At 30.7% G+C, this 16,475-nt stretch overlaps 1 long non-coding RNA gene across 2 annotated transcripts; it reads right to left on the reverse strand.

The window, feature by feature from the left end:
• Positions 1-747: 747 nt before the first annotated feature.
• On the reverse strand, positions 748-3,007 carry LOC114265863 (uncharacterized). 2 transcript variants are annotated; one of them, XR_003630491.2, is made up of 3 exons: positions 2,181-3,007; positions 1,888-2,087; positions 748-1,084 (listed from the first exon to the last, which is right to left on the reverse strand). It is a non-coding gene; the product is annotated as an uncharacterized LOC114265863 (long non-coding RNA). The 2 variants fall into 2 exon arrangements; XR_014361376.1 differs by having other exon boundaries at positions 2,983-3,000.
• Between the last annotated feature and the right edge of the window lie 13,468 nt (positions 3,008-16,475).

Raw genomic sequence — 16,475 nt, forward strand, 5'->3', positions numbered from 1 at the left:
TGAACCTAAGTTTTTAAGTTGCGAGCTAGGCCCTTGTTAGCCTGTTGAAAAATGCTCGCTGGGCCTGGCCCTCGTGCGGGATTGGACTCTATTTTTGCAGGCCAATTATATCATTTGTCATGTGAACAATGTTACATAATACTCTTACTAAATAATTACCCAGACTAGGGAATAATTACTTTGAGTCTTTCCCAATAATTTGTATCATATTCGGGATGGATGCCTAGTTAAATGGTTTAAAGGGAAAAAATGGGACTTACGAGTAGGTCACAATAGGTAGACTTATTATTTAATTGATAATTAATGATATTTTTATCAAACATTATTAAAAAACATTACTAATTATTAATTTTCGACGACAATTTGAAAATTGTCACAAAAAGTCACTAATTTTTAACTTTCAGTAATAGTTTGAAAATTTTATCAAAAAAAAAATCACTAATTGTAAGTTTTAGTAACAATTTATAAAAACTGTGACAAAAAAAAGTTACTAATTGTTAATTTTTAGCGATATATGCAAAAAAATCATTATAAAAAATTTATTTTTAGTGACGATTTTACTAAGACTTATTTTCAATAGGACTTGATGAAAATTAAATTTAATTATCAGGACCTATTGATAGTTTATCCCAAAAAAATTACAGCAATGTGGTAAACTGTCCTTTCCAAGTAAAACGTGACAGTGGCTCTTCCATATTTGTTTAAGTAACATCCTTCACAGATTGACAATACAAAATAGATGATAGATTTGAATTTGATAACATTTTTGGGATAATTCATTTAATCCAATAGATCATTCAACTAAGTTTGCACATGAAAATAGATCAGTAGTCAATAATGAGGTTAACATTTCTTTCCATGATCAATTTTCATTTGAACTCCACATAAAGTGAAGATAACAAGATTAAACTGTTATTGTAACATATAATAAGTAGATGTTAACTCCAGAAAGATGGCTTATGAAATCTCAGAGGCAGCAGCTGATCATGATGATCATGGAGGAGGGGGTCCCATTGGTCCAGGCGGGCCCATTGGTCCACCAAAGCAGTCTTGAAACAACCAGCAGCAACACAAGAAGCTCAGGCTGCAATTCAGACATCCAACAAACAAACATAATAAGAACTTTGTGTTTTTCCAAACAAAAAAAGAAAAAAAAAACACAACCAAACAGTCTGATTAAGAATCAAAACTCAAAGAAGTACCACAAGGATTACTGTCAACTAATAGGTGTCTTCCTTTCTTTTCTTTTTTTTTTTTTTTTTACTTCGATAGGTAACTATGATCTTCTTTACATTGCTATATAATGTCAAAAAATGCAGTTATATATGCCATATCATAAACTCAACAGTCCATTATATGTAATACCCATAAAATGCAACCATCTAACTTTCCTTTCACTTCTAGCATTACTAAAACCAGAGACTTCAACCAAAATATATATATATATATATATAAATAAAAAAATCATCGTACCGCCATCATGTTTAGATCATGAATTTAAATAGGGATTTGGAAAAGAAAAAAAAAATTGGAAAAAAAATTTAACTAATATTTCGTTCACATCTCTCTCACTTGTTCCAAATCTCCCTACTCAATTTATGACCCAAACACAACATCAAATTTCAACAATGAGTCAAATTAAAAACTTGAGAGTGGTTATTTATCTACATTTTGAACAGTAAATACTTACCGAGAGTTGCTCCGTGCACACCCATAAACGTGTGTATACTATATGTATACTATCACAAAATAACTACAATGTTTTATAATAAATACCACGAGAAGTGGCAACTTTTTTTTACTAAAATAATTTGTAACAATTCTAGCCACAAATGACATAACACAAGTATTGGTAACTTTTATCACAAAAAATCATAACTTTCTTACCAAGCTGATATGGCATTGCAGAAACCACCAAAAAAACCCAATCCGGGAGGAGGCCCTGGTATTGGTCCACCAGGAGGAGGCCCCCAGCCCGGCGGTCCTCCAGGTCCCATGAGAGACACTAGCAAGCGAGGTTTCAACCACCACACTGAATGAACAAGATGGAAAAAGACCCTCGAGGAAAGTATGTGTATATCTCACTCCTGAAAAAAAAAAAAAAACATTGATGAGGCAAGCTATGTATAGAAAGAGAAGGTTAGATGGAGTTCTAACCTAACAGAAAAGAGTTAACTTACCTTAGTCTAGAAGCATCCAACTTTCTATTCACACTGAGGAAACTCTTTTAAAATGTCTCTCTGTTGCTATTACTAACATGTTCATCTAACTGTAATTTCTCATCTACCCTTCTTCAAACTACTAGTCAAAATAATAGTACATATGTAGAGCATTCCATTCCATGTCAAAAGGGTCTCATGGGTCTCATTTGAATATATGATATGAAGACTTGTGTGCTCTCTAACCTTTGCCAGGAAAAGCCTTAGCCTTGTGAAAGCCATTGTGCATGTCTAGCACTGAAAATAATATAAAATCTTGTACTATGAGTTTGGATTGGTATTATACTGTGTGGTGTAATAAGATTTCTTCATTTCTGCTATATATCCACTCAGGATATACCCAAAATTAATACGAGTAACCACATTCTGTTTGGTTAGGTTCATGATAGTTTGTTGGTCATTGCCTTATTTTAGTATTCTCCATTGTTCCTGACATCATTACTATCCTGTTTTCTAACAACATATTCTCTGGAAAATATTTTTTGAAAAAAAAAAAAATTGGTATAAAATATTTTCAGCCTAATCAAATGTAGTGGTAGTATCACTAGCATTATCCTCCAAGGGTTCACCTTGTTGAGTCTTTTCATTAGATCTTTAAACTCCGTTTTTGAGTTGCAAAAACCAAAATTTTTCTTATTCAATATGTTCGAAGTTTCTTTGATCAATTTCATTTCATAAAACATTACATATTCACTCACTGATACAAAGTGCAAAGAAAGTTCATAATTAGTACAATAAACGAAGTTGCAACAACAAAAAATACCACATTAGCAGAGGCGGAGCCAGGACTTCTTGTTTGGGGAGCAGAGACGAAGATAGGGGGTGGAGCCAGGACTTCTTGTTTGGGGAGCAGAGACGAAGATAGGGGGTGGCCATGCCCCCTTAAAACTTCTCACAATTTCTAGTTACCTATATTTTGTGAATTATTTTATATTGTCTATAGAATGATTTTATTTATTTATTTATTTTAAATTCCTCTATTAGTCCTTATATTGCTCAAGTATTCTTATAATGCATACAAGATAACTTGAAACTATTTGCTATGGCCCCTCTACAAATAAATTTCAGGCTTCATCCCTGAGGCCAAGTAGAGACATGGTCGAGTTGGGTTAGTTCGAATTGCTTATGTATAATTATTTTGAACAATAGTATTTGGTTGGTGTATGAATATATGTGTGTGTCTCATATTTATTTTAGGTGTGGTCCGTCACATCCAAAATAAATCTACCACTCTCGCTAATTTTGATGAACAGAATGTAATGCTTAAACAAGTCATTTTGGCCGAAGGGACTGTTTTGATCAAAGGCACAGTACAGGCGGTTTGGGGCATAGCTACCCCTGCTGCCTTTGGGGCGCAGCATCCACTCCACTCCCTTCAAAGCCATGGACTATCTGTGTTGTTCTAAATGCACCATTTTATTTTCTTGAAAATTGTTATACAAATTTTAAATTAACAAACATTATTAATAAAAAAATTTACTCAATTGATATGGTATGTTGTAATAAATTTTAGTGTTTAACGCGAGTCTCAATATAATAATGATGAGAATAATCTATTTAAGTAAGAAAAACAATGGGCTTGTTTGGTTTGCTTTTGAAAAAGTTGTTTTCAAAAAGAAATTTCTAAAATTTTGTTTGATATGTGATTTTTCTTAAAAAAAAATTAAAATCACTTTCTCTCTCTTACACATCAATCAATCACTTTTTTTCTCTCATCTCTCTTTCTCAATCAATTTTTCTCTCACACACATTTACTCAATTACAACAAAATATAAAATCATCCCACACTCCAAAACTACTTTCAAAATATACAACCAAACAAATCAAAAAATTTCTAAACTCTCTCCCCTAATTTTTTTTTTTTTTTTTGAAAATCACTCTAAAAAACAAACCAAACACACCCAATAATGTTTGAGACTCCCTTTCGGGGAGATCCCCACCATCCCCACAGTGATGTAAATCAATGATGTGTTTGTATTATTATTATTATTATTATTATTATTATTATTATTATTTTTCTCTGTTACTTGGACCAATCACAACTGAATGAGATTGTAAGGATAATGTTCTGGGAGGGTCTAAATCATTATTGATTTGACAGAAATATCCTCAACTTCTACTCTCCCACCACTTTCCATTACCACAACCACTACAGTCTATCGCCGGCTATTACTCACCACCGTCGGCTAGTGACAATTTTTCAATGACCACAGCCTGCCGGCACCAATTTTTCAACCACTACAGAGTAGTTGTTGAAAATGGACGTTCTTTATCATTGTCTAACAAGTCATCTTTTTTGTCAATCTACTCTAGCCACCATTTTCAACAACTATTCCCACCACAACAACAAAAAAATAAAATAAAATAAAATAAAAATTCAAAACTCACTGTTTTAGTGGATAGTAAAATTTTACTATCTATTTTGAGGATAAATAACAGTGCCACCCTATGAGATTTATGTTTATTACAATTTCTTCTCATTTTGTGAAAATTACAACTCTCTTCCTGAGGTTTAAAGTTTCATTACAGATTCCCCCCTCAGCAATTTAATTTTTTTAAATACCAATTTTGCCCTCATTAGGTAAATTACATTGACACCCCTTATATTTTAGAAATTGCAATCTCATCCTTAAGGTTTAAAGTAGCATTACCAATTGTCCCCTCGGTTAGTATTAGTTGGAAAAAAAATTCATAAAAAAAAATTAATTAGAAAAAAAATTATTTGAAAAAAAAAATTAATTGAAAAAAAAATTTGTTAGTAAAATTTTTAAATTTCTGTTTAAAAACTAACGTAAACTCATTTTTTGAATTTACGTTTTTTCCTCAAATTTACAAACTGAGACAACCATTTATAAACTAAAAAAATTATCAAATAAGTTTTTATGACAATTTTTCAAATTTTTGTAAATATAAATTGAAAATTGAAAACTAAAAACGAAATGGTTACCAAACAGGTTTCAGATGGTAAAAATGTCGTAAAATTAACAAATAATTAAATAAGTTACTAACGTAAGAAATGACTTATCAAAAGATTCTTAGGTTATGTATGGTTTGATTTTTAAAAATATTTTAAAAAAATTAAAAATTAATTCAGTTAAAAAATAAAAAATAATTATCATTTTAATATAATTTTTATCTTTTGAATGGTTAGAAATAATTTTTTACAAATTAAATTGAAACAGCCATATGTATGTATATATAACCTACCCAAAAGTTAAAATGATAATTATTTTTTACCCTTAAATGATAATTATTTTTTATTTTTTATTTCTTAACCAAATTAATTTTTAATTTTTTTAAAAAAAATTCTAAAAATCAAACTATACATAACTTAAGAATTTTTTGATAAGTCATTTCTTTTGTTGGTAACTTATTTAATTATTTGTTAATTTTACGATATTTTTATCATCTGAGGCCTATTTGGTAATCATTTCGTTTTCAGTTTTCAATTTTCAATTTATATTTACAAAAATTTAAAAAACTGCCATAAAAAATTGTTTGATAATTTTTTTAGTTTATAGATAGTTGTCTCAGTTTGTAAATTTGAGGAAAAAACATAAATTCAAATAATGAGTTTACGTTAATTTTTAAACAAAAATTTAAAAATTTTACCAACAAAAAAATTTTTAATTAATTTTTTTTTTCAAATAATTTTTTTTCCAATTAATTTTTTTTCAATGAATTGTTTTCAACTAATACTAATCGAGGGGACAATTGGTAATGCTACTTTAAACCTTAAGGAGTGGATTGTAATTTTTAAAATGTGAGGAGTGTCAATGTAATTTACCCAATGAGGGCAAAATTAATATTTAAAAAAATTAAATTGCTAAAGGAGAAATCTGTAATGAAACTTTAAACCTTAAGGGGAAATGTAATTTCTAAAAAGTGAAGAGTGAAACTGTAATAAACATAAATCTCAACAAGTGTCAGTCTAATTTACCCCTATTTTAAACATGTAAACAACAAATCTTTACCATTGACATTATTAACAATCATACTTGATCGTTACCATTATTAGTATAAATATTAAACGAGAAATTAGTTAGAACATTAAATTAACAATATTAATAGTAAAATTTTCCTCTGATAAAAAAAAAACACTAAAAATAGATATATATATATATATATATATATAGAGAGAGAGAGAGAGAGTCTGTTGTAGTTGATCTTAGATTTAAGATCCTTGATCTCATATCTAAGATCTCCAATCTCAAATTTATTCGAACCAGTGTAAATCTTATTGTTTGAAAAACAGGGCATCGTATGAAAAAGACGAAGAGAAGGAAAGAAAGAACAAAAATTTGAGAAAAATGTTTGGTGGCCCAAATTTTTGTGGCTCGAATGGCTCGAATGTGTTAAAACGACGTCGTTTTATACTCAAAACAACGTCGTTTTGGGTGTTTCGAGCCATTCGAGTCATGATTTTTCGGATCACCTATCATTGTTGTAGATTTTAGGTGGTTGATCGATCTAAGATCTGAGGTTATCGATCTCAAATTTGAGATGGTTGAGGCAAACGGCGAAGATGATAGTTGTTGGTGGTAGATTTAACATGGCGGCATTGGTGATAAACCATGGATGCGATGAGCAGCCATGGTGGTGGAAACAATGGGGAGAGAGTTCCACAGTAAGCAACGACAAGGATAGAGACGGTGGAGAGAGAGCTCAATGGTGGCTGTGAAGATGATAGAGAAAAGTTGTTAGAGAGAGATATTTTGAGAGAAAATGAGAGGCTGTTGAAGATAATTTGGGTGTTTGTGTAGTTGTTATTTTAATTTTTGGCTATTTTAGTAAGTTAAATTTTTATGTTTAGGAAGATAATAATATGATTTTTTTATAATTGAATGTAATGTTTCTCAGAAAAAAAAAAATGAAATAATTATGAATTTGATGTGATAATTTATCTTATTAATTATTTTAATCTATTTTATTTTTTGGTGCTATTTTAGTCGAAAAAAGTTAAAAAACTTTCTTTCCAAACACCTCCAATGCGAGTTGTCGGCAAAAAGGTCAAAAGATTTTTAATTTGTCATTTTCATGATAAAAATATAAAATGAAAGATCTTAGACATTACAACTCGGATTTTTCACGAGGTATAACCCATATGAGGAATTTTTAGCGTAAAATCCCAATCCAAAAAGTTGGCTCTAAGGGCATTCACAATGGGATGGCTAAAAAAGTGTATTAAGGTGTGTTATATGACAAAAAATAATAAAAGTGGGGCCCAAAAATATTTGTTCAGATGTGTTAAGAGTTTGTTAATTTTAGAGAATGAGTGGTGGTGCAATAGATGTGTTAAGAGGTGTGTTAATGTGTTGTTAAATATATATATATGTATAATAAAAATAAATAAATAATTTTGTTTAATCAAAAATTTCAAGCTCAAAATTAAATTTCAAGTCAAAAACAAATCCCAACAAGTAAAAAAAAAAAAAAATCCGTTGACTGGTCAACCGGCCAGTCAACCAGTAAGACCAAAAAAACGCTTCCCTTCCCTCGCCAGAACACTCGCTGCAGATAACAAACAACTTAACAACTGACACTAACACACATGTTAACAGATCCACTGCAACACCAAATACTTCCCTTCCCTAGCTAAAACTTAACAACTGACACTTACATCATCGTTAGTAGCTCCACTGTGAATGCTCTAATAGTAGTGGGACACGTCTGAAAGCTTCTAATGGTGTGTTTGGTCTGATTTTAGAAGATAAATTTTTAAAATAAATTTTAAAGAAAGAGTTTAGAATTTTTTTTAATTTGTTTGGTTGTGTAATTTGGAAATAGTTTTGGAGTATAGGAATTTGTGATGATTTGATATTTTGTTGTAGATGAGTAGATTTGTATGAGAGAAAAAATGATTGAGAACGAGAGAGGAAAGAGAAAAAGTGATTGACTGATGTGTAGATGATAAAAAGTTATTTTGAAATTTTTTTTTTCAAAATCACTAAACTAAATAAAATTTTAAAAAAAATTCTCCAAATTTATTTCTTAAAAGCAAACCAAACAATGCCTAAATCTCTCACAAAACTACCTTGGAGTTTATTTCCCTTAATTTCTTTGGTCCCCACCAATTAATTGTAAAAAAAATTTAGACACCCCACTTAATATTATAATTACCCTCTTCTTTCTTAAACATGGTTAAATTACACTAACATCCCCTGAGATTTATGTTTATTACAGTTTTCCTCTTTATCTTTTGAAAATTACATCTCTTTTCCTGAGGTTTAAAGTTTCATTACAGATTCCCCCTCAGCAATTTAATTTTTTTAAATACCAATTTTGCCCTTACTAGGTAAACTAAATTGACACCCCTCACATTTTAGAAATTGCAATCCCCTCCCTAAGGTTTAAAGTAGCATTACCAATTGCCTCCTCGATTAGTATTAGTTAGAAAAAAAAAATTTCATTAGAAAAAAAATTAATTGAAAAAAAAATTATTGGAAAAAAAAATTAATTGAAAAAAAAATTTCTTAGTAAAATTTTTAAATTTCTATTTAAAAACCAACGTAAACTCATTTTTTGAATTTACGTTTTTTTCTCAAATTTAAAAACTGAGACAACAATTTATAAACCAAAAAAATTATCAAACAAGTTTTTATGCCAGTTCTTTAATTTTTGTAAATATAATTGAAAACTGAAAACTAAATGGTTACCAAATAGGCCTTAGATAGTAAAAATGTCTTAAAATTAACAAATAATTAAATAAGTTACCAACGTAAGAAATTACTTATCAAAAAAAAATTAGGCTATGTATGATTTGATGTTTAGAATTTTTTTAAAAAAATTAAAAATTAATTTGGTTAAGAAATAAAAAATAAAAAATAATTATCATTTAAGGATAAAAAATAATTATCACTTTAACTTTAGGCATGTTATATACATATGTATGATTATTTCAATTTAATTTGTAAAAAAATATTTCTAATTACTCGAAAGATAAAAATTATATAAAAATGATAATTATTTTTTATTTTTTATTTCTTAGCCAAATTAATTTTTTATTTTTTTTTTAAAAAATTAAAAATCAAACCATACATAGTCTAAGAATCTTTTAATAAGTCATTTCTTACGTTAGTAACTTATTTAATTATTTGTTAATTTTACGACATTTTTACCATTTGAAGCCTGTTTGGTAACCATTTCGTTTTCAATTTTCAATTTATATTTACAAAAATTTTAAAAACTGTTATAAAAACTTGTTTGATAATTTTTTTGGTTTATAAATAGTTGTCTCAGTCTGTAAATTTAAAAAAAAAACGTAAATTCAAAAAATGAGTTTACGTTGTTTTTAAACAGAAATTTAAAAATTTTACTAACAAATTTTTTTTTCAATTAATTTTTTTTCCAACTAATATTAACTGAGGGGGAAATTGATAATGCTACTTTAAACCTTAGAGAGGGGATTGTAATTTCTAAAATGTGAGGAGTGTCAATGTAATTTACCCAGTAAGGATAAAATTAGTATTTAAAAAAATTAAATTACTGAGGAGAAGAATCTGTAATGAAATTTTAAATCCCAAAAAAAGTGATATAATTTTTAAAAAATGAAAAAAAAAATTATAATAAACATAAACTTCAGGAGTGTCGGTGTAATTTACCCCTTAAACATTAACCCTACCATGACCCTATCCTTTCCAACCTTTGGCACAATCCCCCAGCCTCTACCAGAACCCTCTCTTCCATACACATGTACGCTGCACGATGATCTGTTTTTGATCTAGAAAAGAAACAAGTCTAGAAGGTGCCCGTGGCAGTGTGGCAGTAGCGATTGAAAGAGGCTAGAGTGTTTAGGGAAAGGTGGAGAAAGGGTTGGAGGTGCGAGGAAGAGTTAGGGAGTGGCACCAAAGTTATGGTTGTTGATGGCTAGAGTTGTGGCTAGATGGACGAAGCTGGTTGGAGTTAGTGGTGGTGAGTAAGAAGAGATTAGGGTTAGGGTTTGTGAAAAGTTAGGAGTGACGGCAAAATATGTATTTTGTAATAGAATAAAATCGTAATAAAAAAATTGGGTAATTACCAACAAATTTCATAGTTTCACCTTTATAACAAAATATATTTTTAATTTTTAATTTTATTAATTTGAACTTTAATTTTTTTTATTTATTTTCAATATGAACTATTCACTTATTTCTGTCAAGTAAAACCGATGGAAAAAGAGTTTTTTAATCATTAAATTCAATATACGTGCACATAAAATGTCTAAAGTATCCTTTTTCATTGAGTTTAATGACTAAAATAATATTTTTCATTTTACTTAATGAAAAAAGGTATATGATTTAGATTAAAAATAAATTAAAAAATTAACATTCAAATTAATAAAATTAAAAACTCAAAATTTATTTTTTTATATAATTTTTCTTAAAAAATTTGAATATGTGGGGGAGTCAAAAGAATTTTTGTGAGGGCATTTAGAAGCTCCTGGCACATACATCTTTATACAATGTTTTTTAAAAAAAAAAAAAAACACGCAAGTGTTAAATTTTAATCCTCAATACTTTTGCAATTATCTCCTATGTAAAAAATCAATTTGATCATTCAAATGCCAAATTTTAGTCTACTAATAAATGTCCAAAATGTTATAATTCGACGTTTATGCTCCAGTGTTAAATTGTTAAATTTTGACCCAAGCACCATTCCGTTTTTTCAACTACCATTTTACAAATAATCTATCTTTCAACTACCATTCTTCTAATCACTATTCTTTCATACCAACTATTATCGCTTTATTATCTATAGATAATGTAAAAAAATTACACCACTACACTACCATAGCGAGGAAATTTAGAAAACTGCTTTTTAGAGGAGATTGTGACACACTTTGTGATTCATTAGAGGAGATTGTGCAAATTAGGCCAAGTTTGGCATACCTAAAATAATTCATCTTTTTATTTTTTTATCTTTTTTCTATTAGATCACCTCTCTACTTTTCTGCATATCTTTTCGTAAAAAGACAAAAAATGTACTTATTTAGGTCATTCCAAACAACTCCTTAATTATTGTGTTTGGGTTTCATATAGTAGAAACACAACAATATAATCAACAAATTAAACATGTCGAGATCTTTTCATAATCTCCAAGTATGATCAACCATTTAGTGATTGTTTTCTAATGATATCATTTTAGCCAGCCGAGGTCTTTTCATAGACAGTTTCAAATGAATTGTGTATTATTTCTTAGTATCTTAAAATAAGATTAGAATGTTTGCACATGGTATGAGGGATAGATGATTGCAAATTGAATGATGTTTGCTGAAAAAATTTTAAGAAATTTTTTTGTTTAGCAATTGATTTTTGTACAAACACTGTATAGAACTAGTCGTTGATTGCAAATTAGAAGCCGTTGGTTTTCACTTTGTTGGTTTTCCCTTTGTTGATGTAATTTGCTTGGCTTTGTTCATCAATAAAAATTTTTTAGCTGATAAAAAAATCAGAAGCAGTTGGTTGCTCTAATTAGTAGGCACTATTTGCATTAATAGTACTAGTCATTTCACTGCTCTTGATTGCAATTGAGTGATGTATATGGAGCAATACTACTAGCTTGGTGTAGGTGGCAAGGTTTACGTTATGTTATCAGTAACACAATAAATTTTAAAATTTTACCTAGATTTTTCGTTTTTGTAAGTTATTTTTTAAAATTTTGATTTGAAAATTGTTTTTGAAAAAGTGACTATTGTTTGGTTTCACTTTTTTTAATTTTGCAAGTGATACTCAAAACTCCCTCCATATTAGATTTTGAAAAATGTTTCCGCCCCCCTCAAAATAAGACCCCTCGACCCCCTCTGAGCTGGACAGCGCGTGATGGGTCACGTGACATACCAAGCCCGACGCCCCTCCTATTTCAGAATTCAAACACATTTTTGAACGGGAAAAAATAGAGGAGATGACAATGGCGATCGAGAGGCAGAACGACTCCTCCTGAACTCGACGACTCCAACTCCCAACTCCGAAGGCTGATTCCTTCAGCTCCTCTCTTTCACTCCGACGTCCTTGACTGCCACGCCCGACGCCCGACGCACTCTCTCTCTCCCTCCCTTTCCATCTTATTCAACGAACCCCCTCCTCCCCTTCACGCCCCGACGACAGGTCTGACTCTGTCCACTCGAGTCCCGACTGCCTCTATTTCAATCTGGTGTATATATATATATAAATGTATATATGTTGATTTTGCCCTAATTTTGCCAACTTCCAAAATTTCAGAAATTGTCATCCCCAAGTTGAGGTAATATATATGTTGTTGAAATTTCTGAAATTAACATATATATGTTGTTGATGCCCTAATTTATACAGATTTGTTCAGATTTCTGAAATTTGTGTAAAAATCTATGTAAAATCTGAACAGATGGATTGAATTTCTGAAATTGAAAATCTGTGTAAAATCTGTGTAAAATCTACTGAAATCAACAACTACTATCTTTTACCATATGGTATAGCTTAATTTATACAGATTTTACACAGGGATTGGGGTGTGAATTGGAGTTTAGCTTAATTTATACAGATTTGTTGCAAAGTTTAGCTTAATTTATATGGTATAGCTTAATGGTTTAGCTTAATCCCTGTGTAGGAATTGAAATTGATAGGTTAGGAAGGAAACAGATTTGTTGCAAAGTTTAGCTTAATGGTTTAGTTTAATGGTTCAGATTTTACACAGATTTAATCTATGAAAGATAGTTTAAGCTAAACTCCAATTCCTATATGGTTTAGCTTAATGGTATAGCTAATAGACACCCCAAATCTGTTGGAGTTTAATTTATAAATTAAGCTATACTAAATCTGTGTAAAATCTGAACAGGTTCCTATACCATATAGGAATTGGAGTTTGAATTGGAGTTTGAATACACTAAGCTATACCATATAGCTTAGTGTTTGAATACACGCAGGTTCCTATATCAATAGTTAATGGTTCCATTTCAATTTGTTTGAATTGGAGTTTGAATTGGAGTTTGAATAGTTAATGAGCTATTTACTTACACTAAGCTATTTACTGAATTTGTGTAAAATCTGTGACTATCAAATTTGCCAAAGTAGTTAAGTGAAATGGAGTTTGAATTGGAGTTTGAATAGTTAATGAGCTATTTACTTAACTATTTGAAATCTGCCAAAGTAGATTAAAATTGAAAAGTCACTATCAAATTTCTGAAATCAAATTTGCCAAAGTAGATCAAATAGTTGTTTAACCCTTCTATTTACTTAATGGAGTTTGAATTGGATTTATGAAATGGAACTAGCCCAATGTTCAAATTTCACTTAAACAGCATGAACCAAGGTGTTAATGTTCAAGTTTCACTTACAATTCAAAAATGGAAGTAGCCCAATGCACAGAAAATGTAACTTGTATGAGTTCAAATTCAAACTGATAGTGTTTGAATTTGAACTTTTTGATTCAATTTCAGACTATTCCCATATGAGACTATTGAGTTCACTTTTTGATTCAATTTTCAGTTAATGAAGATAACTTGTTATTGCAGATGTCAAGTTCAACTGTGAACGCCAGTAGCTCAGATCGGTTGATGTACTTGAACAAAAATTGTCCTACATGTAAGAAAAAGGCCATCATTCAAATTTCTGAGACAGATCGAAACAAAAACAAGCTATTCTACTCTTGTAATGGTTGTGGTCTTTTCATTGGATGGTGTGTGCCTATGAATTCAGAATGTGGAGATCAAGAAATTCCAAGACAAGTAGAAAGAGAACTGCTAAGATCTATGACGGAACAAGTTCGAGCTATGACCGAACAACAAAGATCTATGACGGAACAACTTCGCGCTATGACCGAACAACAAAGATCTATGACGGAACAATTTAGCTGTGTTACTGCAAAGATACAAAAACTAGAATTTGTGATGTTTTTCTTGCTAGTAATTGGTGTGTTATTACTTATGAAGATGTAATGCTAGTTAGAAGTAGAAGTAGAAGTAGATTGAACTATGTTTTGTTGTGGAATGGAATATGTATTGTTGAATATGTTTTGTGGAATGGAATATGTGTTGTTGTTAATTGTTGAATTTTTGAGTGGGATGGAAATGACCCACTGAATTGTTGAATTGTCATTGTTGAATTGTTGAATGAAGATGTGGTATTGTGGAATTGTTGTGGAATGAAGATGTGTTATTGTGGAATTGTTGTGGAATGAATATGTGTACCATGAACAGGTTTTAAACCATGAATTGAACCATGACCCATGACAGATTTTAAACCATGTCAGATTTTAAACAGGTTTGTTGTGGAATGAAGATGTTGTGGAATTGTTGTGGAATCAAGATGTTGAGCATGAACCATGACAGATTTTTTACAGATTTGAACCATGATTTGAACCATAAACAGACATATTTGGCAACCATGATTTGAACCATAAACAGACATATTTTGGCAACCATGATTTGAACCATACACAAATATATTTTTGCAACCATGATTTGAACCATAAACAGATTTTTACAGATTTGAACCATAAACAGATTTTAAACAAGATGAACCATGAACCCTCATTGACAGCATAAACCATGAACCATCATTGACAGCATGAACCAGCATTGACAGATTTTAAACAGCATGAACCATGAACCATCATTGACAGAACCAGATTTCAGACATTTCAACATGATTTTTACACAGATTACACAGATTTGTAAACCAGATTTTAGACAGATTTTTAAACCAGATTTCAGACATTTGAGCATGAAATGTGAACCATGAACCAGATTTTACATAGATTTGTACACAGATTTCAGATTTTTACCAGATTTCACATCGTTGACAGATTTTTGCAACTTTTACACAGATTTTTACAGATTTGAACCATGAACTAAAAAAACCATATTTTGGCTAAAATCATTTTTCTTACAAATTTCTTAAACCATGAACTGTGAACAGAGATTCTGCATGAACTCCCAAAAAATCATGGTCAAACACTGACAAAATGCTCAAACACTGTCAAAATAGCAAAATGAAACAGTTTTTTTTACAGAATTTTTTAAACCATCAACTATGAAATGAAAATGCTGAAATACGGATTGTCAAAATAAACCATGAACTCAATAACCAATCTTCGAAATTCATACACAACATGCGTTAGACATGTAATATGGGACTTAACATAATAAGTTTCAATCTCAAAAACAAAATGTCAATGTTCAATAAGCTAGTCAAACATTTCTACAATCTCCATCATTCATTCGCGCTGTGCAATGCCCGTCATTCATTCCCGGTGTGCATGCATTAGAACCCGATGGGGTTAGAGATCCAGATCCAAAAAATTGAGTTGGACCATGAATCAAACTTCTCGGTGTGCCGCTTACAAAGTTCGATGGGATAAGAGATGTTCCTCCAATAGCATTTACGACCTGTCATAATTCAAGTAAAAAAAGACATGTTACAAAATATTTGTAAATGAAAACAAAAAATGAATGTAAAGTCATCTTATGAACACATACCGGTGCATACACACTATTTTGCATGCCAACCATATATGGATAATATGATGTATAAGCTTGAGCTTGAGCTTGAGCTTGAACTTCAGCTTGAGCTTGAGCTTCAAATTGAAGAACCTTAGCAGCCTATATTGGTTCAAGAGTTTGTAAAAATGTAGTTGAAAAGAATTTGTTAAAAAAATAAAAAACAAGTTCAATTCCATATACAATTTACCTTTGCTTTTGTTTGTTTTTTTGCCGTTGCCTTGAACCAATTAACTATTTGATCTACTTTGGCAACCTTTCGTTTCGTTACTGGACGGCCTCTTCGCCGAACAACCAAAGGACTAACCACCTTCCTCGTACTAGCACCCGATGTACATCCGGTGGCAATTGGACTTTTTGTAGAAGATGGTATCCTATTAGTAGAAGGTGGTAAATTACTCCCATCACCCGATTCATCGTGCATGACTCTATCCTTCATTTCATCCAACCCATGGTCTATAATTTTAATTTTCCCTTCCGAATTACCAGCAAGTTGTATAATGGCGATCAATTTCTTGTTCATCCTCTCATAACAACTTGTATTGAAATCATCTCCAAAGCCAGTGTACGTGGTTTTGATGCATGTGTACTCTCGAACCAAATCTTTCCTCCAACGTGGCAAAATATACTTACTTGGCACCTCATTTATGCACCTTCTTACAAGCACCGCGAGTGAGTGAGCACACATAATCCCTCTAAATTGAAACAACCGACACATACACTGAACTTCACATTCAATTGAATTAAAATACACAACAAAGTCCACATGCTTCATCTTGTCACAAACTACCATCGCTTCTTGGAAA

This window comes from Camellia sinensis, chromosome 2 (assembly GCF_055761805.1).
Source record: "Camellia sinensis isolate YWXY chromosome 2, ASM5576180v1, whole genome shotgun sequence".
Taxonomy (NCBI): domain Eukaryota; kingdom Viridiplantae; phylum Streptophyta; class Magnoliopsida; order Ericales; family Theaceae; genus Camellia; species Camellia sinensis.